The 26,975-nt window shown below is 37.3% G+C and overlaps 1 protein-coding gene and 1 pseudogene across 1 annotated transcript in view; both read right to left on the bottom strand.

The window, feature by feature from the left end:
- The window catches only part of LOC138157377 (contactin-associated protein-like 2), a 2,155,842-nt gene that overhangs the window by 277,293 nt on the left and 1,851,574 nt on the right, over positions 1-26,975 (bottom strand). The gene's annotated exons all lie outside the window — the stretch shown is intronic.
- LOC138157347 (transmembrane protein 69 pseudogene) lies at positions 25,259-26,269 on the bottom strand (annotated as a pseudogene).

Genomic DNA, 26,975 nt, shown 5'->3' with positions numbered 1-26,975 from the left:
TCTATCTATCTATCTATCTATCTATCTATCTATCTATCTATCTATCTGTCATCTATCCATCTATGTTAAAAGACAGGTTTCAATCCTGGTTTTGTCAGTAGTTCTGCAGCTTTGGACAAGTTCTTTTATATTTTTTTTAAATCTTTTTTTATCTTTTTATCTTTCTGAGTCTCAGTTTTCAAAATGAGAGGGCTAGGCTAAATCAAGAATTCTTAACCTCAGGTTTGTGTACTTGTTTTAAAAATATTTTTGAAAACTGTATTTTAATATAGTTGGTTTAATTTTAATCCTATGTATTTTATTTTATGCATTTCAAACTTTTTTTTTTTCCTGAGAAGGGATCCATAGGATATACCAAAGGGATTAATTATATAAAAAAGTTCAAGACCCCTTGAACTAGGGGATCTTAAAATTCTTTCCAGCCCCAAATCCAATGGTCATAGGGAAAAGGGTTTAAGGGACAAGGTATATGGAGATGGTGAGCCTTATTAGGCATCAAAGTTGGGATCCTGGGTGACCTAGTTGCCACCAAGTTGAACAGCATCAAACTGGAGAATGGGAACCAGCTTCATGAACCTTGAGAACATCAATAATAAATTGACTATTGGGGGCTACTCCTTTCTTTTCTCTTGTCTCGTTTTCTCTTGTTCATCCTCCCTGTGGTTTCAACACATGTCTGAACCTCAGTATCTGGCTTTGCCTCATCCTTGGATTACCTTGTCCTAGATTTGCTAGTATTTCTCTGATGAACTCTACCACTTAGAGTCGTGACTCCCTCCTGAGTTTACACATGGGCTTAGCGACAGCCACTTACTTCCCCAGGGGTTTGGGGATAACATAGGAGATGAGGTAAATTGGGCTAGCATGAGTTTTAAATCTCAGTGTGCCTAATCCTACCCAAAGTTAGCCAGTCAGCAAGCATTAATTAAGTACCTACTAGATGCCAGCTACTGTGCTAAATGCCAGGGACAAAAAAGAAGGGTAAAAGCCCCAGCTATTAAAGGGACCTACAGTTTAATAGGGGGAGATAAAATATGAATAGCTATGTTCAAAGAAACCATATATAGGATAAACTGGAGATGATCACCAGAGGGAAAGCACTAACATTTAGGGGGATCTGGAAAGCCTTCTTGCAGAGGTGGGATTTTATCAGAGACTTGAAGGAAGCTCTAATGTTTTACTTGAAGAGCATAGGGTTTTAGAGGTGGAAGGTACTGGAATCCCCTCATCTAGTTCAATCCCTTTATTTTCCAGAAAAGGAAACTGAGGCCAGACAAAAACTTGATTTTGTATCTCCAAATGCAATATTCTTTCTAGTATACTATGTATACTTCCATATTTCTATAGGAGTTATTAAGAACTAGAAAAAGCATGATTTTCTGTAGAGTTGAGGGATACTTGTTCAGTAGGGTAATGGCTAAAATTTTTATGTGTTTGGCTTGAAGGTAGTTATATAAATAGATAGCCACAAAACAATCCCAATGTTTCATCTTGGCTCTCTCTCAACTGGAATACTCAATTTTTTTTATCATACTTTTTCTCCTCTCCAACTTTAGCCACACTATTCTCTGTCTTTCAATATTCTAATGAATACCAATCATTCTTCAAAAAACTCCTGTCTTATTGCCTTGAATGCACATAATTGGAATATTAGTTTTACTTTGTAGATTTCAGATGTATAGGTAACTTTTACCTATTTCATCATAATCATTATGCTTATCCCTTTAGTATCCCCAAAGCAGTCATAATCATTGTCTTTATTAATGACAGTGTTTTTTGGATACTGGCCAAAAACCATTAAGCAATTAAGGACTGACAAATTTTCCTAATCTCCTTTAGCCTTGGTGAATTCTCTCCAAAAAAAATATGATGATTTGGAAAAAGTATGTAAATGTGTGAAAGGAGACTTATGATGATGTTCAACACTTCTCAACATCTATCCTTCCTTAAATGTCATCTAACTGAGCGTCAGTGTGGTGCAGCAGAGAGACTACAGGACTTGAAACCAGATCTCAGTTTGAGTCTGCTTCTTCCATACTAACTGTGTGATACTGCACAACAGCTATAAAAACACTTGCAAAACTACTACACCAACTTTTGTGATTGTGAGGATCCACTGAGATTCAGTTCAATTCAAAAAATACTCGTTAGACTGCTATGTACAAGACATTGTTCTAGACATTGGGGATTCTAAGACAAAAATAAAAACTTTCCCAGAGAGTAACAGATCAATGAAGCAAGCAAACATTTTTTAAAGTACCTACTAGGTAACAAATACTTAACTAAATGCTAGAGATACAAAGAAGAAAGTGAAGCAGTCCTTTGCCTCAAAGAACTTACATCCTAATGGGGGATAAAAAATATTCACATATTGGTACATATAAAACACAAACATAGCTATGTTCCAAATATCTATGGAGCAGGTACAGTACAATGTTATCCTGGAGAAGTCACCAGAACTAAGGAGGGGGAGAGGGATCAGGAAAGGTCTCATATGGGAGGGCATTTTAGCTAAGTCTTGAAGGAAACCAGGGACTCCAAGAGTCTGAAGTAATGAGGGAAAGCATATGAGGGGACAATCAGTGCAAAAGCTTGGAGATGGGAGATGGAATTTTGTAATATATGGAGTACAACAAATAGGTTAGTATGACTAATCAGAGCTTCTTAAACTCCTTCCTTCCTGGAATTCTAGCTAACACTTTCAATACTGTCTCCTTTCCTTAGACTCTCAGGATCCCATGTGGAGTTGCGACCCAAAGTTTAAGAAGTGCTGAAGGGGTCAAGGGTGAAAAAAGTTTAAGAAGCCCTCCACTAGATCACAAAGAGTGTGGAATAGAGTAGTCTGTAAGAAGCCTAGGAGGCAGGCTAGAGACAGGTTATATAGAGTTTTAAATATCAATTAGAGGAGTTTTTATTTTGTCTTTGAGATAATGAGAAAGTGCTGAGGTTTTTTTTTTTTTAAAGAGGGTGGTGTGGCTTATTTATCATTTTAAATATTGTTTGAACCTAGCTTTGAACCTTTTTTGAACTTTTTAAAATGTCGCTAAAAAATTGGGTAACTCAAAAACTTACCAAGAGGTCAGAATGACCTCAGAGACACTCCAAGGAAATTGGTTGGTTGTAAGGTATGTTTAGATGCCACACAGTACTTGTTTTGAGTCCCCTCAGGTCTTGTTTCAGGTTCAACCAATAGGTGTTTTAGGTTCCCCAGAATAGATTGATTTACTTGCTGACATACATCTCAATCTGCCCTTCTCTTGGAGACTGGCTACTACTTATGTGAAATCAATGAGGCAAATGTCCATATGCCTTTGTCTGATTTCTATATAATGTAATCTCATAAAAACTTGTGTGGGTAAACCATCTCTTCTTTCTGACTCTCTCTCTACCAAACCACTTAATACAGTTCTTTCTAAAACCATTTCAGATTTTGGGGTTTGTTCTTGTGAACAATAGTGGCATGGTTAGATTTGCATTTTAAGAAGACTTTGGATTAGGGAGCTACCTGAGGAAGGGAGACCAATTAGAAGGCTATTACAGTAGTCTAAGAGAGAGGTGATGAAGGCTTAAATGAGGGTAATGACCTCTTGAGTGGAGTGAAGGGGACATATAATGAAAGCTGCTATAGTGAGAGAAATAATAACCTTTGGTAAATGATTATATATTTGGGATGAATGAGTGAATTAGGATGACATTGAGGTTTTGAGGAGGATGGTAATGTTTTTTACAGTAATGGGAAATTTTGAAAGAAGGGTGGTTTTGGGGAATATAAGTAAAGGATTTTCTTTTAGAAATACTGAATTTGAGAGGTCTATAGAATATTCAGTTTGAAACTTTCAAAAATTGGTGATGTGGGACAGGAGCCCAAGAGAAAGATTAGGTCTGTATATCTGAGTATTCATGATTAACTGAATTGAATTCTTTGAGGGAAGGACTGCTTCACTTTTATGGTGATGAGAATAGAGAGTAGAAAAAGCAGAGAAGAGGAACCCAGATGGAGTATTGGAGAACACATATAGTTAATGGACAGGATACTGATGCTGATTCAATAAAGGAAATTAAGAAGAAATTAAATATGTAGAAAGAGAATGAAGACAGAGGAGTGCCATAAAATACAGAAGAAAGAGAATCTTGGGGGAGAAGAGACTGAATACTTTAGAGAGGGCAAGAAAGATAAGAACTGAGAAAAAGCCATTGCATTTAGCAATTCAGAGGTCTTTAGTAACTTCAGAGAGAACAATTTTATTTGAGTGTTGAGGTTAGAAGTCAGATTGCAGTGGGTTTAGAAAAGAATGAGAGAAAAGGAACTGGAGGCCATGGACACAGACAGCTTTTTCTGTGAGTATGACTGAGAAAGGGAGGAGGGACAGAATGATAGAGAGCTAGTGAGACAAGTAGTTTAGTAGCTTAAAATCTTGTGACAAATGTGACTACATCAAGGTCTATAGGATGTATATGAATTTCTGTGTGTCTACCTTATAAGTGCTACATAAATGTAGGTTTATATGATGGAGTGTTTCATGGGTGACCCAAATAAACCCTAATGTGTCAACAGCCCTCTCTAGAAGCTGCCAGGGGTTTGGACCATCTTTCTGAGCCTCAGGGGAGTTGTTGTAGCTGTCATCACCGGGATTCTTTCTTCCTTCCTCCTCTTCCTGCACTAGCTTTCTTTTTCTCTTTCCATGGATCTCTGGTGTGGAAGAAAAAGGAGGCATATCTAGTATGTCAGATGTTTAGTAGTTCAGGGATTGTCCCTCTGTGGTTTTATAACAAGTTTTGTACGTGCTGCTGCCTGCTTCCTCTGTCACTATCAGGGTATTTGACAAAACCCAGTTACTGCTAGAGTCAGAAGAGCTGTCTGCCCTCCTCCTTCCAGTCCCCCACATCTCAGGTTCTCTATCATTCTGAGGGATTTCAAAAAACTTTCAACTGGGTTAGGAAAAATCACTTTGTTTTCCATGACTCCTCTTTCAGCTATAGTCAGTAGTTGGTACGGGTAAAGAAGGCAAAATCTTAAAATTTTAAATTTAAAAATGTTTTACCTGTGGTTACCAGGTATCAAATTCCACCATTAGTTCTCCATGGCAAAGTACAAAATGAGGAGAGCAGGGTAAACTTGGAAAGATGTTTTATTATCCAAGACAATAAAGAAATGGCTATTCTATATTTCAGGGTAAAGGTAAAAGCTTGATTAAAAGAGATCTTTGAAAATTTTGTATTTTTAAGTAAAAATTCTATTTTAAAATACATTTAGTTATGTTTTAGTTTTCTTGGTGTGAAAAACAAAAATAGTATTCTTAATGATTGAGGATTTAATAAATGTTCCCCTTTATAAAGAAATTACATTCTCCTGTATATACCCTAATAAAATGTACTGTACATGCCCATGAATACAAATACAAATTATGATGATTCTCAATTGCTACATTGAAGACAAATTCAAAATTCTTTTCATTTGGGTTGGAGTCACATTGACATAGTACTATAGAACATAGAGTTTAGGACTTTCAAGATCATCAAGTCAAAATCTTTTATAGATGAGGAAACTGAGGTTCCAGGTGGTAGGAAGAAGTGCTAGTGGCTCCAATGCTAGTATGGGCAAGAGTTGGGATTAAAATCCATATAACTGGTAACCAAATTCTGTATGCTTTCCATAGTACCCTATGTCCTGATGTGCCAAATTTAATCAATAATTCCACCCTACTTCCGTCTAGGATTTGAATACACCCTAATTCTATTAAGGAAGGTTTGATTTGAACAACTCCAGTAATTATGTAAGAACCCTGGAGTAACTGCTTCCCTTTCACCTCTATTATGACAAACATCATTCTTGGAGAAACCTTGGTGACATTCAGAAGATTTGCCTTGGAGATCACTAATTCTAGGCTCTTAGGTAGTCAGAGTCTAAAGAACTGATAACTTAGCTCATGGACCAAGAACATCTGGCTCAATGTTGCTGAAGCAGTCAAGGAAGGAAAATAGTTTCGGTTTTGGGGTTAACTATGTTATGTGGCACAGAAGATACAGTGTCAGATCTTGGAGTTAGGATGGACTTAATTTAAATCCAGCCTCAGACACTTACTAGCTGTGTGACCCTGGACAAATCATTTAACTTTTATTTGCCTCAGTTTTTTCAATTATAAAATGGGAATACTAATAGCACAAATAGATATTTGCAAAGTGTTTAGCAAAGCACCTGACATATAGTAGGTACTTAATAAATGCTTGTTTCCTTCCTTCTCATATTACTGCAATGAGAACTGTGTCAGTAGATACTCTCCCCTCCTCCACATACACCCCATTAACTTTCATTCACCATTAAATTATCATAGGCATGCAAACAAGGGATTCCTGGGATAAGTAGGAAAGATTGCTTCTTTTTCTGGCTATCAACTGTCACCAGGAGAAGGAATAAATTGAATTTATGCTTATGGAAAAAAATATAAATGATCAATACTACTCTAATTTTACTCAACAGCTTTCTCTCAGGTAGGAATTCTTGTATAGATCTTGTACTGGTAAACTGTCAACATTTGAAAAAAAACTGTGAGCATTCTGGCTGGTATTAGCAAACAACCACACCTGCCAGCTTCTCACATTAGTTCCCTTGTCCCATTGCTGGTCCAGAGTCAGTCTTAAGTCAAAGCTTCTGCATAGCAAAAGGTCTGATGGCAATCATGATCCTTTTTCATTTCAGTAATTCTTCCCCTAAATCTGAATGTGAGGAAGGAATCAATCCAAGGAAATTTACCTCATTTATACCTAGAGAAAGGGAATAGAGGAGAAACGGGACCTCTAATTTCATCAGGGTTGGGAGATTCCAGGGTAGAAACTCCTTCCACCAGGGCAGAACTGCAACTCATCTGTAACTAAAAGTCTTAGGAAATTGCCTGGGAACAGTAAGGTCTTAAGTGGCTTGCCTAAAGTTACACAACCAACATAACAAAGAGGCTGGATTTAAACCCTCTCTCTTCTAGTGTTATTATGAACAATAAAAAGCCTTACAAATAAATATTAAGTTTCATAAAGTGTCTTTCCAACCCTGGGAAGTAGGTAATGTAAATATTCTTTCCATTTGTCCTGAAGGGGAGAGGAGTGATTGGGGAAAGAAAAGGAGGGTAGAAAGTCGGGGATGAAGGGGAGGAAAAGAGAGTGAAACTTTATTATTTACTCCTCTAGCTTCAGACACAGTCATTGCTTTGCTTTATGTTGCTTTACATTTATAGCAAAAATGACGACTTCAACATTTGCAATCAAATTTGCCAGAGTTGAGTTGTTAAGAGTTGTATTTATATTTCTGTAATTTATTTTTATGATTCAAGAAGAATTAGAGGGAGAAAAAGGATGAATTTAATGAAATATTTGTATACTGTTCTATTTGAATCATTAGAAAAAGGATGTCATGAAAAAGAAAGTCTGAATAACCACTGTAGGTAACCTGCATGACAGAAATTGTTGAGAAATAAAGGTGAAACTGTGACCTCACTGGGTGCCTTATGACAAGATATTTCATAAGACAGGGCTTTAGAAATAGGACAAAATCTTTACCAGATTCTAGTACCAGCGCTCCTTCATGTAAAAGCCCAGCAGATGGCAGTATGTACTCTCTTTTCTAACTTCAGCAAGAGCATCCTCCAAATAAATTACAATTTGCTTAAAACACTGAATGACAAATACAGGAAATTTGGAGATGGATTAGATTGGAAAACTATTTTTTTCCCTGAGTGCTAAAAACAGCTGTGATTTCACTGGCAGTCAAGGTGGAGAATGGAGGTGAAGGAAAGAAGAAAAAAAGGAGAGAAAGCAAAAGGAGAGAATTTGAAGTAAGAAAAGAAATTAGCAAAGAAAAAAAAAAAGAAAAGCAGGTCTGAGAAGTCCATGGTCATAAAAATCAATTAAAATAGTTTGGTGGTTCTCTGCTTAACAATTTCACAAGCCATCGAGAGTTCCTATCATCTCTCAAAACTTATCACTTAAAAAAAAACCCACCAGAGAGTAGCAAAATTCTCATGCTATTGAATAGGAGTGAATGATAGCAACATTTTCCCTTTATTTCAGCTCAGAAGGATATGGTTTTCCCTTGAACTAAAGTCTGATCTGGCAGGGGAAAGAGGGATAGCCTGTGGGGAATGAGTTGAGAACAGGAAAGTAGACAGGGATAGGGGGAAAATGAGCTTTCAATGGGGACCTGAGAGGCTTAAGGAAAGGAGACAATGCTGATGGTGCTAGCTAGAATTCTGGGAAGAAAGGAAGCTGTGATAAATAAACCCTAGTCTAGTGTAAAGCCCCCTGTAGCCCTTGGAATTCACCCTCTAATTTTCAAAATAAACACTAGATAGCCCTCTGGCTCAGTGAAAGATATGTATGCTTATTTAAACAGATGTATAAGGACAGAAAGGGAACAACCCTTCAGAGGAGGTTGGAGAATTCACACGACTGTGAAAAGAGTTATTTTGACTCTGACTATTTCAGGACCTAACAATTTATCATACGCTCAGGCTAATTTTATGAATAATCACAAGATCTTGCATTCAGGAAGTAAGCTACCCTACCAGGAGCAAGCAAAATTTTTCTGTGAGGATAATTTTCCTTTTTCTCTCACGAATGTTGAGCTGGAAGGGATCTTAGACGGCTTCTAGTCCTGTTGGACAAGACTGATACTAGAGAGGTCAAGTCCTCACTATGCTTTACTAAGAAGTCGCACATTGGCTCAAGGTCATACAGGTAGCAATGGAAAGAAATAGAATTTGAAACAAGGCCCTCCAACCGGAAATTCCCAACTGTTTCAACTATGCCACATACAACACATTGTTCTTATCCTTTTTATTTTCCTCCATGATAACAGCAACAACATAACATAATGATTTTATCCTTAAGTGTGGAAGACCTGAATCCTGCAGAAGCAACTTGCAGTTAAAACACTGCAAGTTTTAACAGGTCCTGATAAAATGAAGAGGATTCAAGGTCTGGCCCAGTGACTGTCAGTCCAAGGCCAGCCTCAGCCAAGGCCAGTCTAGCTAAGCTTAGAGACCTCTTGCCTCTGGTTTTTGCAGGAAAGTGTGTATGTGTGTTGCCACAGCCAAAACCAAGTCAGAGCTGTTGACATCTGTATCACCAAAGAATGTGAATAAAATCCCAGATCTTTCAAGAATTTAAATTTAATGATGAAGATGATGTCTGCCATGTCAACAGAAGGCAAGTTTTCTTAAATGTTGTTAACAAGTTTTACAGGAAAATAAACTAATAAGGAGTTTTGCTTGGAGGTTTGTAATGGAACCAGGAATAGAACTGACTTGTTCTAGTTTCCTTCATCTTCTGATATCTCTATCATATTTTTGCCACAGAAATATCCTTTTCTTGAGAAACTACTGACTTGTTTGTGGTCACATAGCAACCTCTGCTTCTCTGAAATTTACAGTATCAAAATTTTCCATGCATTCCAAATTGTCCTTCTCAAGAAGTTCAGCACCTGGCTCAACATTTTCATCTTTTCCCCAACTCTTAAGCTTTAAAGAGCAGATTCCAATATTTACCTTGATGCTCTTTAAAATTCTGTAACCTCCAAATCCCTCAGTCTCCTGAAATCCTATGTTCTATCCTTTACTTCACTCCAGCCACACACAGAGATGGTCACACACTAGATCTCACCATCACAGTGCTCCATTTCCCACATAAAAATTACTGACATTCCTCTAAACACAACTTCCTATTACTTCATTTCTCCCTAGCATTCACCCCCTTAACCTTCACTGAAGTATCGAATCAGTCCACCCTTTAGTACTTTCTCAGGCCACCACCACTGTTCTGACTTCATTTTCTTCCCCTTCCAATTTTCACCTTATAGTTAGTCAATTCAACACTATACTCGCTATTCTCTGATCTGAAATCCCTTGCCTCCAACTATGCTATCACATCCTGGCCTCTATGAAACTCAGTGGTTAATTATTGCCATCAACCATCTCTTCTTCTTTTACTCTATAATGCTGTGTGAAGCTGGAAGAAGTCACACGATAGTGCTGGATTATACATTATGAATTCATGTTATTCAGCTTCAATTAGACTCTCATTGGAGCTAGGAAAGCTTTTTATTCTTCTCTCATTGATTTCCTATCTCAATCATCACAAAAAACTTTACAAAAGATTCTCTTCCCCTATCAAGTTTTCCATACTGCTATTTCTCTTTTTCAGATGAGGACATGAACCCCAACTTTATTTTTTAATTATGTAAAAACATTTATTTTTAACATTAAAAAAACAAAATTCCAATTTTTTCCCCTTCCCCATACCCTTCTTCCACCTACTGAAAAAGTAATGTGATGTCAATTATACATGTGAAGTCACACAAGACATTTCCATAGTAGCCATGTTGCAAAAAAAAAAGCAAGAAACAAAGAGACGAAAAAAAAAATGTGTTTCAATCTGCCCTAAGAGTTCATCAGATTCCTCTCTCGAGGAGTACAGCATTTTTCATCATGGGTCTTTTGCAGCTGTCTTGGATCATTGTATTGATCTGAGTAGCTAAATCTTTCACAGTTGATCATTGTTACAACATTACTGTTACTGTGCACAGCGTTCTTCTGGTTCTGCTCACTTCACTTTGCATCAGTGAACAAAGTGAGCAGAGTCAGGAGAATGTATAAGTCTTCCTAGGTTTTTCTGAAATGATTAGGCTCATTATTTTATATCGTCCTATTCCATCACAATGAAGAGACCACAATTTGTTCGGCCATTCCCCCATGGATGGGCATACCTTCTTTTTCCAATTCTTTGCCTCTACAAAAAGACTCTCTCTCTCTCTCTCTCTCTCTGTATGTATATATATATTTAACATATGGGTGCCTTTCCCTTTTCTTTGATCTATTTGGGACACAGACTTACCAGTGGTATTGCTGGGTCAAAGGATATGCACAGTTTTATGGCTTTCTGGGCATAGTTCCCAATCTCTTTAGAATGGTTGACAATTCTACCAAAGGTTTATTAGTATCCTTACTTTTCCACATTCCCTATTGCAGTTATAATTTTTGTTTTCTGTCATGTTAATCAATCTGAAAGATGTAAGGTGGTAATGAAGAGTTGTTTTAATTTGAATTTCTCTAATTAATAGTGATTTTAAAGCATTTTTTCATGTGACTTGATAGCTTTGATTTCTTCTTCTGAAAATGACCTATTCATATCCATTGTTTATTAATTGACAATAGATCTTATTTTTTGTAAATCTGGCACAGTTCCTCATATATGTGAGAAATGAAGCTTTTCTGTAAATATTTTCCCCAAATTCCTGCTTTCCTTTTAATTTGGACTGCACTGATTTTGTTTGTGTAAAACCTTTTTTATTTCATGTACTCAAAATTATCCATTTTACTTCCCATGATTCTAACTTGATTGGTCATAAACTGTTCCCTTATCCATAAATCTGATAGGTAAATTTTTCCATGCTCCCCTAATTTACTTATGATATCATTCTTTATTTCTAGATCATTTACCCATTTTGACCTTATCTTGGCTTGCCTTTTTGGGTTCATCAAATGCTAGATTATTATGACCATTTACTATTGCATACTGTGTACTTTCACCCCTAGTTTAAATAGAAAATTTAGACTATTTGAAATTAGTTCCCTCTTTTCCTGTTTTCTTCATCTCAAAATCTCTTGACATCTTTCTTTACTCTCTCCCTTTTTACTCCAGTATCTGAAAACACGGTGGTAGCCTTTCTCCTTGTCATGGTAATTCCTCCACATGTGCCCATGATTCCATCCCCTCATATTCTCTCTAACAGATTACAACCTTAACCACACGCCCTTTGTTGTTTTTGCCTCTCTCTACTGGTTGATTTTCTACTGCCTTCAAACATGTTCTTCTTCACATTCTTCTAATCCCTCAAGTCATCATCAAAACTCCTAGAAAACACCTGTACTCTACTTTCTCTTCTCTAACTTCTCAGCTCTTTGCATTCTGGCTTCTGACTTCATGACTCACCTGAAACTGCTGCCTTAAAAGTTACCATAATCTCTTAATTGCTAAATCTGATGGTCTTTTTCTCCATCTTTAAATTTCTTGGTTTATTGCACTTATCACAGTTGACTCCTAGTTACTCTCTCTGTTCATAGTTTTTATGGCGCTGCTCTCTCTTGCTTCTCTCTACCTAATCAATCCTCAGTCTCTGTTGCTGGCTCCTTATTGAGATCTTGTCCCCAACTGTGGATATTCTCCTTAGCTCTGTCCTAGGCCCTCTACTCCCCTCTCTTTCCTCTTATACTCTTGGTGATATGATCAGCTCTCATGAGTTCACTTATTATCTTTATAGTGATAATTTTCAGATACATGCATATATATGTGTCTTCAGCCCTAATCTCTGCTCTGGGCTTCAGACCTATATCACTCATTGCCTAATGGACATTTCAAAATGAACCTGTGGGAGACATCTCAAACTCAAGACATCTAAAGGCCAACATTATCTTTCCCACCAAACCATTTCCTAAACTTATCTTTTCCTGTTGATGGCATCACACTTCTTCTAGTCTTCTAGGTTTGTCACCTTAGCCTTATCCTTCACTCCTTATTCTCCCTCACCTCATATATCAATTCACTTGCTAAATATTACATTTTCCAGCTGAACAACCTCTTCTCTCAGGTTCTTATCATCTCTCAACTGTATTCGTGCAGCGGCCTCCTGATTGGTCTCTCTACCTCAAGTCTCACAAATCTAAACATGGCTGCCAGAATAATTTTTCTCAAGTATACACCTGACTCTGCCATTTCCCTTATCTAATAAATGCCAGTGGCCTCCTATAGCTCCTAGCATGTAAAATCCTCTATTGGGCCTTTAAAGCCCTGCACAAACTGGCCCCAATTTTTCTATCCATTCTCACTGAATATTACTCCCTTCTGGAACGCTGAGATCCAGCAAACTAACTTCACACGTGATACTCAATCTCCAGTTTCTAGGCCTTTGCACTGGCTGCTCTCCTAGTCTGGAATATACTCTCTCCCTACTTTTAACTTGCTGAAAGCCTCTCTTGCTTCAAGACACAGATCATGTACCATTTGCTACATAAGGTCTTTCCTGATCTCCTTAAGTTCTGGTGCCCTTCCTCTCAAACTATACAGAATTAAACCACATATTCCTTTTCTTAATCTTTTGGGATATGTGTACACACACACACACACACACACACACACACACACACACACTTCACCTGTGCATTTACATATCTCCTTCCTCACCTGGAGGTTCTCATTTCTCTACCAAATGAGGTGTTTCATCAGGTTCTTCAAGGCTAAGATTGGTCATCAGGGTTACTTAGAGTTTAATTTCCTTTTTGCATTATTTGGGTTGACAGTTTTAAGGTAATTTTGCACATTGTTCTGTTGGTTCTGCTAATTTCACGCTGCATCAATTCATACAATTCTTTACTTCATTCATTTTGCAGATGAGAAAACCAAAGCACAAAGATGTTAATTGACTTGTTGAGGGTCACATACTTAAAGGCAGAAACTGGGATTAAAACCAGTGCTTTTCCTAGTACATTTTACTTCTCTCAGTAAAAAGTACACGACTAAATGGGTCAAATGTTTAAGCTTTTGGAGGCAAGGAAGGATAAAAAACAGTTGCAATTTGCTACAACTTCAGTTTGAAAATGATAATAAGATTTTATGAGTCAAATAAAAATACATAAAAAGAAGAGAAGACTTTGGTAATGATATGTTCTTCAAAGTCTTTTGAAAATCCTTCAGTGAAATACTGGAGCTTCGGAATCAACTTTATAAAATGACTTTAAACCACCAGTATCTAATAACCTCTTGATTTTATGAAAAATGATTTTCTTTACATGTATTGACCTTTAAACTTTTTGTTTAGTGTATTAAAAGATCTTCACAATTAAGTCTTCTACTAAGGAAAATAAGCAAAAGAATAATATCAAAATTCACATAAAATTCAAAAGACCATATTTTAAAATTCAGTCATTCTAACTTTTTAGCCTCCTGTATAGATTTAGCTACTACCTGAGAACAACTTGAATTTATTATGTGGAATTTACTGGGTTTGAGGCCTGAAAAAAATGATAAAAAGAACAATGAAGCCATATTATAGGGAATAGGGAGTGAGAAAGGATGAATTAACTAGAAAGGCAAAGGGACTGAGTCAAGGAAGATAGAAATGTTTTAGCCATGTGCCTTGGACTATGTTCCAGGAAAGGGGGAGAGTAATTTGGTAAGATTCCTGTGAGAGAGACCAAAAATATTCTACTTCATACCTCAGGTGACCCCTGAAAGCACATGTTCAATACAACTACAAGGGTTAGACCTTGAGAACACAATAAAGAAGGATCTGGTATCTCCAATCTGGAACTAAATATAAGAAAAGTCATTAGACTAGACCAGAGTTATCAAATAGGAAACCCACAAGAGACCCATGTGACCAACAACACTCCTGAGTACAAAGTAAATCAGATTTAAATGTAACTGGGTAATATTTATATGATAAGTGAAAATATATAGTAATAATAGTTAATATATGATTTTTGAAGTTAATATATGGCCCACAGGAATCCTTTCTATTTCAGTTTGACACCACTAGATTAGACTATTATATTAATTTGTGTCGAGCTGAAGTAAATAATAAGAACATATAATTTGTAACAACTTCCTAGATGGTACCTTAAGATCTCTATACATGGTTGTAAAAACAGTCCTTTCACTCTTGGTGGTCCAAGTCCAAAGGTGGTACTGAAAATAATGCTACCCACAGGAGAATTGAGTAGGAATATCCAAGGAAAAGTAAGGTACAGGTGAAGGATTCATCCATCCAAGACATGATTTTTAGAGAAGAAATTTGGTGGCAGCAGAAAATTATCCAAGGTCAGAACTGCTAGGGAAAGTTCTATTGTTTTCTATACTGAGTTGGAATTTCCCACAGTCCGGAATCCAAATCACACAGCATTCTGTTGCCTATAGAAAACTTGGGGGAATATATGATGGATATCAAATATTCAAAGGGCTGTCATGTAAGAGGAGGATTAGACATATTCTGCATATCCCTAGAGGTAAAGTGAGGAAAGAAATGTAGAAGTCATAAGGAGACAGATGTTGACTTAATCTAAGAATAGAGCATTCTGACAATTAGGGATATCAAGCAGTGGAATGCTCTGCATCATGAAGTAGTGAGTCTCTTTCTACTGAAGGCATTTACTCAGAATCTGGATGACTACAATTAGTTGCAGTTGCATTATAGAAGAGACCCATGTGCTGGGGAGGGGTCCAGAATTGCAAATCCCTTCAAATTCTGAGACTCTCAAATTTGAAGTGATACAGGGTATTTTCCCTCACAAGGTTTTCTTTCCTTACAGATTTTCAAGCAAATGAGGGATAATCACTTGTCTAGTATGTTGTAGAGGGGAAACTCATTCAGGTCAAGACTGAACTATATGACTTAAGGGATCAATCAATCAACAAATCAACCAATAAACATTATTAAACACCTACTATGTGCCAGGCGTTATGTTTTTAGATTCACACTGTGGGATTCTTAAAGTGGATTAAAAAAAAATTTCTTTGTTCTACTATTTATTAGTCTTGTAGCAGGTAGTCTTACTCTTACCTGCTTCCTTAAGTCATATGATTTCATTTTCTTCTTCCAGGAGGATGTTCAGACTAGATTTTTCTTTTTCTTTTTTAGTGTCTCTCTTAAGATATGCCAAGTGGCAATCTTGACTTGGAGTCAGAAAGCCTACCTCTGATACATCCTGGATGTATGATCTTGGACAAGTCAATTAATCCTCTGGGTCCCAGGAAATTCTTTAAGACTATGTTTAAGAGAGGTCACAGACCTGCATTAATAGAGTTTCTTCACCGAGAATTCCCTATATCAATAAAATCACAAGTTCTATAAAAATGATGCCAAATGGTAAATTATAAATTCTATAATTTATATACCATAGGTTTAAATTTTATGTAAAGGAGCTGCATTGTTGCTTGTATTCTCACAAGGTAAAAACACATATTAGGCATAGTGTAATATGAGAAGGTTCTATGGGAAAAGACCTATGTTCAAATATTAACTCTGCTATATATAAGTTCTGTAATTCTGGGTGTCAGTTAAACACACTGAGTCTCAGTTTCCTTATCTGGAAAATGAAGATAATGATATTTATACTACCTTTCTCATAAAGCTGGCATGGGGAATGGATCTTATAAACTTTAAAATATTATAATATATATGTATATATATGTGTATATATATATATATGAGTTATTATTACTTTTGTGGAATAATGGGGCTGATTCTCAAGAAAGGAATGGAGAGTTAACTTGCCGAAGTCCTCACTGCTTGGCCCCTGCAGACCTAAAAGGTAGTAGTGACAGGAGGAAAGAGAAGAGACAAACTTTCCTATGATCCTGTGACTATTTCTAACTGTGTGAAGATGTTCTGTAAAGACTTCCTTGCCTCTAGACAAAGATATGTAAAAAGAACTGTGCTAAACATTGATGATGCATGTAAAATAGCAAAAATGATGCTTGTACTAAAGAAATTTACATTTGAATAAAAGAGAAAATACATTTAGGGGAATAAAGGCATTTTGGACCTGAAAATTACAGTGATGGTTGGACCACAGAGTAGTAGATATAATCCATCCAGGTACAATGATAGAGATGAGGTGATCCTAAAGAGATGAGAAAAAAGGGCAAACCTCCATATGATGGCAAGGAGGTTGGCAAGGCTGTAAGGGAGATGGCTGGCAAGGACATAGTGAAGTGAAATATGTTGGGTAGGGCTAAAATAGTAATCAGGCAGATGCAGCCCCAAATTAGGACAATGGGGCCCTAGGGCAGAAGTTCTTCTATTGCAGCGGTTGGTAAACAGGTGCCCAAAGGTCCAATCTGGTCCACCACCTGTTTCTGTGAGGTCCATGAGCTAACGATGACTTTTATGATTTTAAATATTTTATATATTCATATATATTTGTAAATGTGTATGTATATATTAACATACATAGTGTACTTATATACACACACATATATTTGTATGTGCATATATACACATACGTATGTATATATGTGTCTATAATGTTCTGACCTCCCCTAAAGTCCATCTCCAATGATTCATCACTGGCATAGATATAACCCTAGGTTCTAAAGGCTATGGCAACTGTGAACAGGTATTAGCAGGGCCTATCACTTTGAAAAGATTTCAAGTACTAGCTTGCTGACAAATTTCATGTCTGTCCTCTAGGCACAAGCCTAGCTAAGCTCTGCAAAGCTCTCCAAAAGACTGACTGCAGAGAATTGAGTTTTTTAACCTCAACTTTCAAAGGTTGTCTATTAAGGTTGTATCAGACTGGGCATTCTTTGCTAGGTAGGAAAGTACCAATATCACTGAATTTATGGATCTTTATATCTTTCAAGACATTGTGATTTAAAGCATAGCAGAGAATTTAAGCTATCTGATTGGGAAGTCTGAAAATTAATGAGATTAATAGAACATGGTGCATTGAAAAAGCTCTGGATATAGGTTTTCAGGTTCTAGCCCTGCTACTTACTACCTGTCCATCCCTAGGGAAATCATTTAAACCCTCTGGGCCTTAGTTTCCTTACTTAAAGCATAATATCACATTTCTATAGCATATATATATATATATATATATATATATTTACCTCATTAATATAAAACATTTTCCTCATTAACAATACCTTGTCTGACATTTTTTCTATTTATTTTAATAAGACAATACTATGTGAACTAGGTAGTCCAAGCGTTATAATCCCTATTTGACAAAATGAGGAAATGAACTCTCAGCAGCCTAAAAGACCTCTAAGGTTCCTTCCAGCTCCAGGTTTGTGATCTTTTAACTACATGGATTCTAAAGGTCTTTCAATATTTAAACCTCTGATTTCATAATTTTAAGAAATGTTAAGGAAAAATGTCACAGGATTGTATTTGCCTTTTCTATAGCTGGTGGCATGCTGAATAATTCAGTTTCCTAATTCTGAGTAATTATTTTCATTAGAAGAATTAATCAAAATGTAGGCAGCAAGATTTTTTTGGAAATTGCAGAAAAAATAAATGGAATTTAACACCAGTTTTGAAATCAAAACACTCTTCTTTTTTCCCTCCCTTACCACAAGATACAATATAAGGTCTTAAAGAAATGTCAAAAACTGAAGTTCTTAATTTTAAAGTGAAGAGAAACCTTTAGAATACTTTTTTTTCTGATTAAAATAATTAGCAAAAAGGGCAGGCAAGATATTTTTCAAAGAATAATCCTCGAAGGTCTAAAGGAGCAGCATGTTCCAATGTTTAAACTAATGTATACATGAATCTGAATGCATGACAAGCATAGCTCAATGTTATAATTACACTTGACAGAAATACACTGATTCTATTATTCATCGGCTCGGGTTGCACTTATCTAGGAAGACCATGCAGAATGCTAAGCACCAAACACTCTCCAGGAGAAGTCACTTGGCATTCGTGTCAATTCATGTCATAGGAATCAAATCCAGACATGCAGAAAACCAAATTTAGTCATATCATCAGCAGAAACAAGGAAAATATATTCTTTCCTAACCCATCACCAAACCCAGCCTCCCCAAGTCAAACTCCAGACACAGATCTTTGGAAGGGCATTTTTAATGAAGATAAAAGAGTTTTTCTAACTAGGACTCTGTAACTCAGAATAAAGGTGCAGAAAATGTGACTTTTTCCTTGAACCTGTTCTTTGCCGAACCAGAAGCTGGTATACAAACAGAATTATACTGGAAACAGATAATTCCTAGGCAAGATTTAATTCCTGAAAAAAAATTTCATTTCAATAGCAATACTCTAAGCCAATGAAACTGGGTTTGTGAAAGACAACATCTTAGAAAAGACTCTTGTTTGTTCTTAAACAGGTACTCACTTAAGGCATCCATCATAAAACTGTATTCATGAGTTCTATGGGCACAGTTGTATCCTACAGGAAGAAGCTCCAAAAGACAGATGAGGTGTGGCAAATTTTTTTTTTTGCCTTTTTTTTTTTGGGGGGAATTGGGGTTAATAAACTTTCCCAAGGTTACAAAGCTAGTTTTTTTTTTTTTTTTGTGTGTGTGTGTGTATTAAGTGAGGTTGGATCTGAACCCAGGTTCCCCTGACTCTGGGGCTGGTGCTTTACTCACTGCGCCACCTAGCTGCCCCGAAAAATTTTTTTTTTTTTTTTTACTATGGAAGGCAATAGTAAAATAAAAAAATAAGGAGCCATTCTGCCTGGCATGATGCTGGTGCCCTCAATAGAAATAGGAAAGTGTGGAACAGAACAAAGTTATTTAGGAGAAATGATAATGAGTTCCATTTTGGACATGTTGAGTTTGAAGTGTTTATGTGATATCCAGTTGGAAATGTCCAGGGAACAGTTGAGAATGGAGATTATAAGAGAGAGATTAGAGCTAGGTATATTCCTTTGAAAAGTCTCTGCATTGAGAAAATAATTATAATCATGGGATCTGATGGGATTATTTAGAGTGTTGTTATTTGTCCTTCATTCATAAAGAAGACCATGACATCAGGAAGATGATGCCATGACTTACAAGTGAATTGGATTTAAGTGAGGAAGGTCCCTTCAAGGTCACCAGCCTCACCTTCTCCTCTGGAGTCATCTAGATCAAATGGCAAAATATAGATCAGGGTGATTAAGAGAGAAAAGAAGATGGCTTAGGACACAACATCAAGGACATGCATAGTTTGCATTTTATTTAGAGGTCCATAGGGAAAGATTGAAGAATTTTGGGCAAAAAAGCTAGATGCTCAGACTGTGTTTTAAGAAAATTATTTTAAAAATCACACAGAGGCATTCTAGAAAAGAGAGAATAGTGATCCAACAATGGTCATTTAGGAGTAGATAATTAGTTTTTCCAGAAAAACTTCATATCACTTTAACACAGTAAACACTTAAAAATGCTTTTCCATCCCACTGTTTTTTCTATCCCACTGTCAATTCCAAGGGTTTGAGAAATGTGTTGAAGTCAAGGAAAAAGATAAAGGAAACTCATTATTTGCCTCCTTAACCCATCCCTCTGGCATTACAAGGACAATTTTAGAAAAAAAATGCTTATAACTCTAGTTTCTTTCTTCCTTTCTTCCCCCCTAGTTTTCTTCTAGCCTTAGCAGATAGGAAATTTGGATGCCCTTCTTAGGACTACAGGAATTGCTGTTTATGTGCTCTAATTGCCCAACTCCCTGACCTACATGCTTATTATTCTACCTGGCTCCAACATTAACTAGTCATGTGACTGTAAACAAATCTATGTAATGGTAACTCACATATGTCTATTTATGTTTTATCTAATGTATTTCTCATATTGTCCCTTAAAGTTGGAAGTTTGCATATTATCATACCCATTTTATAGATGAGGTAACTGACACTCAGGGAAGTAAAGTGATGGGTGAAGATACAGAACACTTCTGATGTATGGAGAAAGTGGGATAAAGAGCTCACTTTGTAGACCACTTTTTTATACTACTCTCCTCAGTGCCATGCCAATCAAACTACCAAAGAATTATTTTATAGAACTAGAAAAATGATAACAAAATTCATCTGGAAGAACCAAAGGTCAAGAATATCAAGGGAATCAATGAAAAAAAAGATGGGAAGGAAGGCAGACTAGCAGTACCAGATTTCAAACTATGTTACAAAAGAGCAATCATCAAACAAATCTGGTATTGGCAAAAAAACAGAGTGGTTGACCAGTGGAATATATTTGGTATACAATATGCAGTAATAAATGACCATAATCGCCTGGTATGTGATAAACCCCCAAATCCAAGCTTTTGGGGCAAGAACCATTTGATAAAAATTATTGCAAAAACTATAAAGCAGTTTGGCAGAAACAAGCATAGACAAACATCTCATATTGCATGACAAAATAAGGTCAAAATAGATAAATAGTCTAGACATAAAAGTCAATATAAGTAAATTAGGAAAGAAATTTAAAAAGATCAACAACAGAGAGAAGCATGGAAAGTAAAATAGATAATTTTGAGTATACGAAATGAAAAAGTTTTCACACAAAACCAATGCAGCCACAATTAAAAGGAAAGTAGAAAATTAGGAAAAGCAATTTGCAGCATGTCTCTTATATAAGCCTCATTTAGAGGAAACTGAGCTAAATTTATAAAAATAACAGCCAATGACCAGCTGATAAATGATTAAAATATATGAACAGACAATTTTCAGAAGTCAAATCTATCAGTAATTAGTTGGAAAAATGCTCTAAAATCACTATTTATTAGAGAAATGCAAATTAAAACAACTCTGAGATACCACCTTACACCTATCAAATTGCCTAACATAATATAAAAGCAAAATGGCAAATTTTGGTGGGGATAGAAAAATAGGAACATTAGTACATTATTGGCCAAATTGTGAAGTGGTCCAATCATTCTAGGGAACAATTTGGAACTATGTCCAAAGATCTATAAAACTATGCATATGTTTGTATCTGAAAGAGATCAAAGAAAAGGGAAAAGGACCTATATGCACAAAAATGTTTACAGCAGGTACCTATCCATTAGGAAATGGCTGAAAAAGTTGTGGTCTATGATTATGACAGAACATTCTTGTGCTATAAGAAAAGATTAACACTGATCATTTCAGAAAAACCTAGGAAGACTTAGATGAACTGATGCTAAGTGAAGTGAACAGAACCAGAAGATTGTACACAGTAACAGCAATATTGTAACTATAATCAACTACTTAGTTACTCTAATCAAGAAAATGATCCAAGACAATTCCAAAAGATCCATGATGAAAAATGTTATACATCTCCAGAGAGAGAGAGAACTGATGAACTCTGAGTGCAGATAGAAGCATACTTTATAAAAACTTTATTTTTCTTGCTTCCCCCCCCCCCATCATGGCTTAAATAAGTACTCTCTTCCTTTTCTCCCATCTCAGAAAGAAAAGTAACTTGCCCTTCTGCTTGTGGGGGGTGGAACACTTCATTATATCCTTAATTCCTGGTGTGTTTATAAGTTCACTCCTTTATTCATAACACTTTGCTCCCTTCCCATATTCAATCTCTCTCTACTGTTTCTCTCCTTCCCACCAATAAACATGCTTGTTTCCTCCATGCTTAAAAAGTTAGCATTTAAAATGTTTTAAGGTTTGTAAAGTACAATACAAATTCATCATCTCATTTGATATTTAGAGCAACTCTATGAGGTAGGAGTTATTAATATTCTCAGTTTATTGATCAGAAAATGGAGAAATTGAGGCTGAGAGAGGTTAAGTGACTTGCCGGTGATTTCATAGCTCATTAAGTGTTTGAGCCAGCACTGACTATAGGGCTGTGTAAACTGTAAGACCTACCTGATAAAAGACAAAAACAAACCCTTAGCTTAATCCTGCTATTTCTTCAATCTATCATCTTACTTTTCTCTCCTGTCTCCCAGTCAAAATAACAGGAAAAGCTCTCTACACTGGTTGTTGAATTTAGAGTCAACTTTTTTGAGAGAAAGGAGAACCAGAGACATAGGGGAAATTGGTGCCAAAGCAAGGTAGCTTTGGGGAAGGTGGCTGTGCTTCTTTGTATTATGGGTCTCCTTGGGAAAGTCATGTGCATACAACTATACTGCAAACTGCCTGGGTTTATAGATGCACCAAAAGTCTTGGTGGGTGATGATGGAGCTATTTCACAAAGCCAATAAGAGCTGTTTTTGACAACATATTCTGGTGGAAAGCTCTGAGATGAATGCTTTGTTAGCTTCCCAATATTGTAATTAGGAGGAAAAGCTCCTGAAGTTTTTATATTTTTTTTTTGCCAAACATGTAGGAGGGGAATTGATGCTTAGTATCCAGAGCACTGTGGGTAGGAAGAGATGTCTAGTCTGGGTGCATTCAGGATGCCTATTCATTTTTAGTAATCCAACTGAATCCTTGGAGTACACAGTATGCTTCACAATGGAATCAATAATGTAGCCAACTAAGGGCAAAACAAAGAAGGGGAAGCATTGAATGGGGGCTAGAACCATTGTAGAGTAATCAGCAACAAACTCAGTCTAAAGGGATGAGAGCTAAAAATCTGGCTGGGGGGGAGGTGTGATGTAGTATACATAACTGCTGAAGATGCACATTGAGCTTATTGTACTTAGCTCTTGTTATTGAACCTGGTGATTCCAGGAGCCATAAAATGCAAGCTTCTTGAAGAAAGGTGCAGTTTCATTTCTGCCCTCCAACACCTAACAAGTATCTGGTATACAGGCAAACACTAACCTGGTGGTCAGAAGAAGTGATACAAGGATATTTCTCAAGGTCTCTCTGAAAAGTGAAACTGATTTTGAGACATGGGAGACACTGGCATAGGATCACCCAGCATGGCATGCCCTCATCAAAGAAGGTGCTGTGCTCTACGAGCAAAGCAGAATTGATGTAGCTCAAAAGAAATGCAAGACATGCTGATTTTGAGAACCCACCCCAAATGTTAACTAGGCCTATTTGTGGCCGATCTATGGTAGAGCACGCTGAGCTTGTTTTGGTCTGATCAGCCAGAGTTGGACACACTGTATTGGGCTTTAATCAAGTCATTATAGTGTTCTTTGAGAACGAAGAACAGCCACCACCAATCTGGTACATAGCAGGGGCTCAATAACATTTACTGAATCAAGATGAAGTGTGTCTTCATCAGAGATGATAGGACTCTGGTATTCAACTACTGAGGTGACCCTGATGCTGAGACTCCAACACAGGGTGTCTGACTTCAAAGCATTCCTTTGGTTAAATCGTATTGTCCGTTCAACCAGGACTTGATTTCTGAAGAAATAACTTAGAAATTAACTTTGGGGTTGTAAACTTGTTTGCAAGCCAAAGATGGGTTATAGGAGAAAGAAAACTGGTAGAATAGGTGGAACAGGCAATATGCAAACAAGTCTTCCCTCTAACTCTTTCAGAAGACATATCAAAAGGATATAATTATATACCGAAACCTTGAGGGCTGTGTCCTGAGGGGGCAACTCTGCATAACAAATTAAGAAATGCTAAGTTGTATGATTTCATTTCCACTTGAATTTCCTACCTTTTGGGGTTTATATTCTCCTCTCAAGATAGATACTAAGAATCAGTACCTTCTTTGTTCAGGATAGTGTGTTTCCCCTGGATCCTCACTTGTAATAGGTTCTTATGAGTCTTCCTCCTTGCATCCTGCTGACTTTCTGTTTTATGTTTATATTTTAGGCTTTAATCATGGTGTTTTCCTGACAGCTTGGTAAAGCAAGACTACACGGAGTACACAGTTGTCTGTAACTATTTGAGTTATTCCCTGGTTTCCAGCTATTTCAAGAAATCAACCCATCACTGTCTATATTTAAGTTCAGCACCACCCCCTGATTTCTTCAATCTGTATCTCACCAGTTTTGAATTAATTGGTCCCAAGGGCCAGCCTCAGCCTGAATCATTTCTCCACTGTTAGTAATGGTGCAGTAACTTACTCTAACTTGAATTGAATACTTCCCTGGCACCTAGAAAGGCAGCATGCAATGGCTGGGGAAAGAATGGTGAATGTGGAGTCAGAAGACATATATCTGAATCGTAGCTCTGACATAGACTATGACTGTGGAGCAAGTCACTTCAGCACTTTGGGCCCCACTTTTCTATGTTGTAAAATACAATCTCTTAAACACAGCTCTGAATCTCTAATCTCTCCTGTGATCTATGACCCTAGTTTTGATATTTTCTACCTGTATGACCATAGCACAGCTAGGCACCAGGCCTAGAGTCAGGAAGACCTGAGTTCAAATCTGGTTTCAGATACTTACTAGTTGTGCCACCTTGGGCAAGTCACTTTACCTTATTTACCTCAGGTTCCTCATCAGTAAAATGAGCTGGAGAAAGAAATGGCAAACTCCTCCAAGTTTTTTTGCTAAGAAAATCCCAAATGGCATCACTAAGAGTTGTATTCAATTTAAAAATGACTAAACAAAACAAACGATAATAGGTAAGCAAGAATATCTCTGAACTTAAAATTTCTCCATCAGTAAAATGGGGATAACTCAATTCAACAAATTCATCTTTCAGATTTAACAAGCATTGATTAGGCACCTGCTATATGCAGAGAATGATGTCAGTGTTTGACAGTGATAAAACGTTACACCAGACATGGTCCCAGACTCCTGGAGAAGGTCACAGTCTAGGGGAAGCAGGATATAAAAACAGAAAACGATAGCATATAATAGCACAAGTATTTATGGATTCTATGAAGAATGATGTTGTATAGGATGCTGCAACGAAAGTACTTTTTTAAACTTTGCTTTGTGTTTTTTATTGGATCTTTTTAAAAGTCTTTATAATTCACTTATCAATAGCAGAAATAAACTTGTGAGCACCAGCCTAGGGACACATATAACAGTATAGTGGGTCAGAGTCTCAGGCAACTCTAATGAAGAGACCTGATCTCCAGAGAGGGGCAGTCACTAGATGGAGGAATTACAAAGACAAACAAGACAGCCTTTGTGAGCATGTGAAGGAGGTTCTTAATAGTCTGCTTGCTCATAATGGGCCAGGAGAGTGAGTTTCACTCAGCCTGACCAGGACGTTTAGGGCCAGTTCCTGGATAAAAATCTTTAATTATCAAAGTGGCTACAAATGAAAAAAATGCCACCAGAGTCACCACTATTCTCAAGGCTTTGAACCAGTTAGGATAATGGGGCAGGAGAAAGACTTCATTGTGTAATGCCACCCCAAAGCCCATGACCACCATGATGATGGCTTCAGTGAGTCCCTCAGAAATAAGGAAGGCATACCAGGAAAACAGCAGTGGGGCCCCACCACAGGCTAGATTCATGATGTCCGGCTTGGCTGGACTGTCTGCTGGCAGAGTAAAACCCCACCTGACCCCTCCAAGGAAAGACAGGAAGCTGGCTCCATAGGCCATCTGAGTAAACGCCAGTACAGGTACATAGGCCTCGGTCATCATCATGACCAAGGGTGGGGCCACAAAGGGGACCAATCCGGTCAAAGCCACATAGAGGGCTGGCTTTGGGGTGTCCAGCAGGTAGGAGAGCGTGGGCAGTGGCCTGGTGGGGACCACAGGTGCCTTCTTCTTGAAGCGTCGGGAGGATGTGTGATAGTCTTTAGCCCCATGCTCGGACCCTGAACTGGATGCAGGGAGCCAAGGTCTTAGAAAGAAAGGGGGGACACACGGGGTTCCTGCCTTCTGCCTCCCAGAAACCCGGGCCACAGACAGAGAAGTGCTAAGGATCTGGGAAGGGGCTCGACAGCAAGCATGGAGGAGGCCGAGCATGGTGTCGGCCGCTTTTTTAAACTTTGAAGATTTAGGTGTTGTATAAATGTGGGCTCTTCATTTGAAAACTTTCCCAGATCAAGACCAGCACTTGGAAGAAGTATGATTGGACTAAGCAATGGCCTTTGTGATGCAAACTGCAGAATTGCAGATATCCTTGCAGTAGCTTAAAGGATCCAAGCCATGAGTATAGCATGGAAAGGTGTCTTGTTATTCAACTGTTTCAGTTGAGCCTGACTTTTTGTGACCACATTTGGGATATTTTTTTACCAAAGACACTGGAGTGATTTGCCATTTCCTTCTCCAGCATTTTTAACAGATGAGGAAACTGAAGTAAATAGGGTTAAGGTACTTGCCCAGGGTCATACAGCTAATTAGTGTCTGAGGCTACATTTGAACTCAGGAAAATGAATTTTTCTGACTCTAGGCCTGGCATTCTATCTACCGTGCCACTTACCCAGCTGTGTGTTTTAAGGAAACTTAGAGGTCGTAAAATCCAATATGATCTTTTTACAGAGTAGAAACTGAGACTCAGAGTTTAAGTGTCGTGCCCAAGATGACACAGGCATTTAGCAGCAGAGACATAATTGGAACTCAGGTCCTCTGATTCCAAGTCTGGTTGTTTTTTGTTTTTGTTTTTCTTTCTCATGTAGACTTTCACAATGGGGGGAGGGGTCTCCTATCTGGGCCTGAGGATTCCTTTCATGGTA

Source organism: Petaurus breviceps, unplaced genomic scaffold, assembly GCF_028583685.1.
Source record: "Petaurus breviceps papuanus isolate PSGF00001 unplaced genomic scaffold, PetGlider_PUasm1.0 112, whole genome shotgun sequence".
NCBI classification, from domain to species: Eukaryota; Metazoa; Chordata; class Mammalia; order Diprotodontia; family Petauridae; genus Petaurus; species Petaurus breviceps.
Note: the sequence above shows the minus strand (reverse complement) of the source record. Positions and strands in the feature narration are given on the sequence as shown.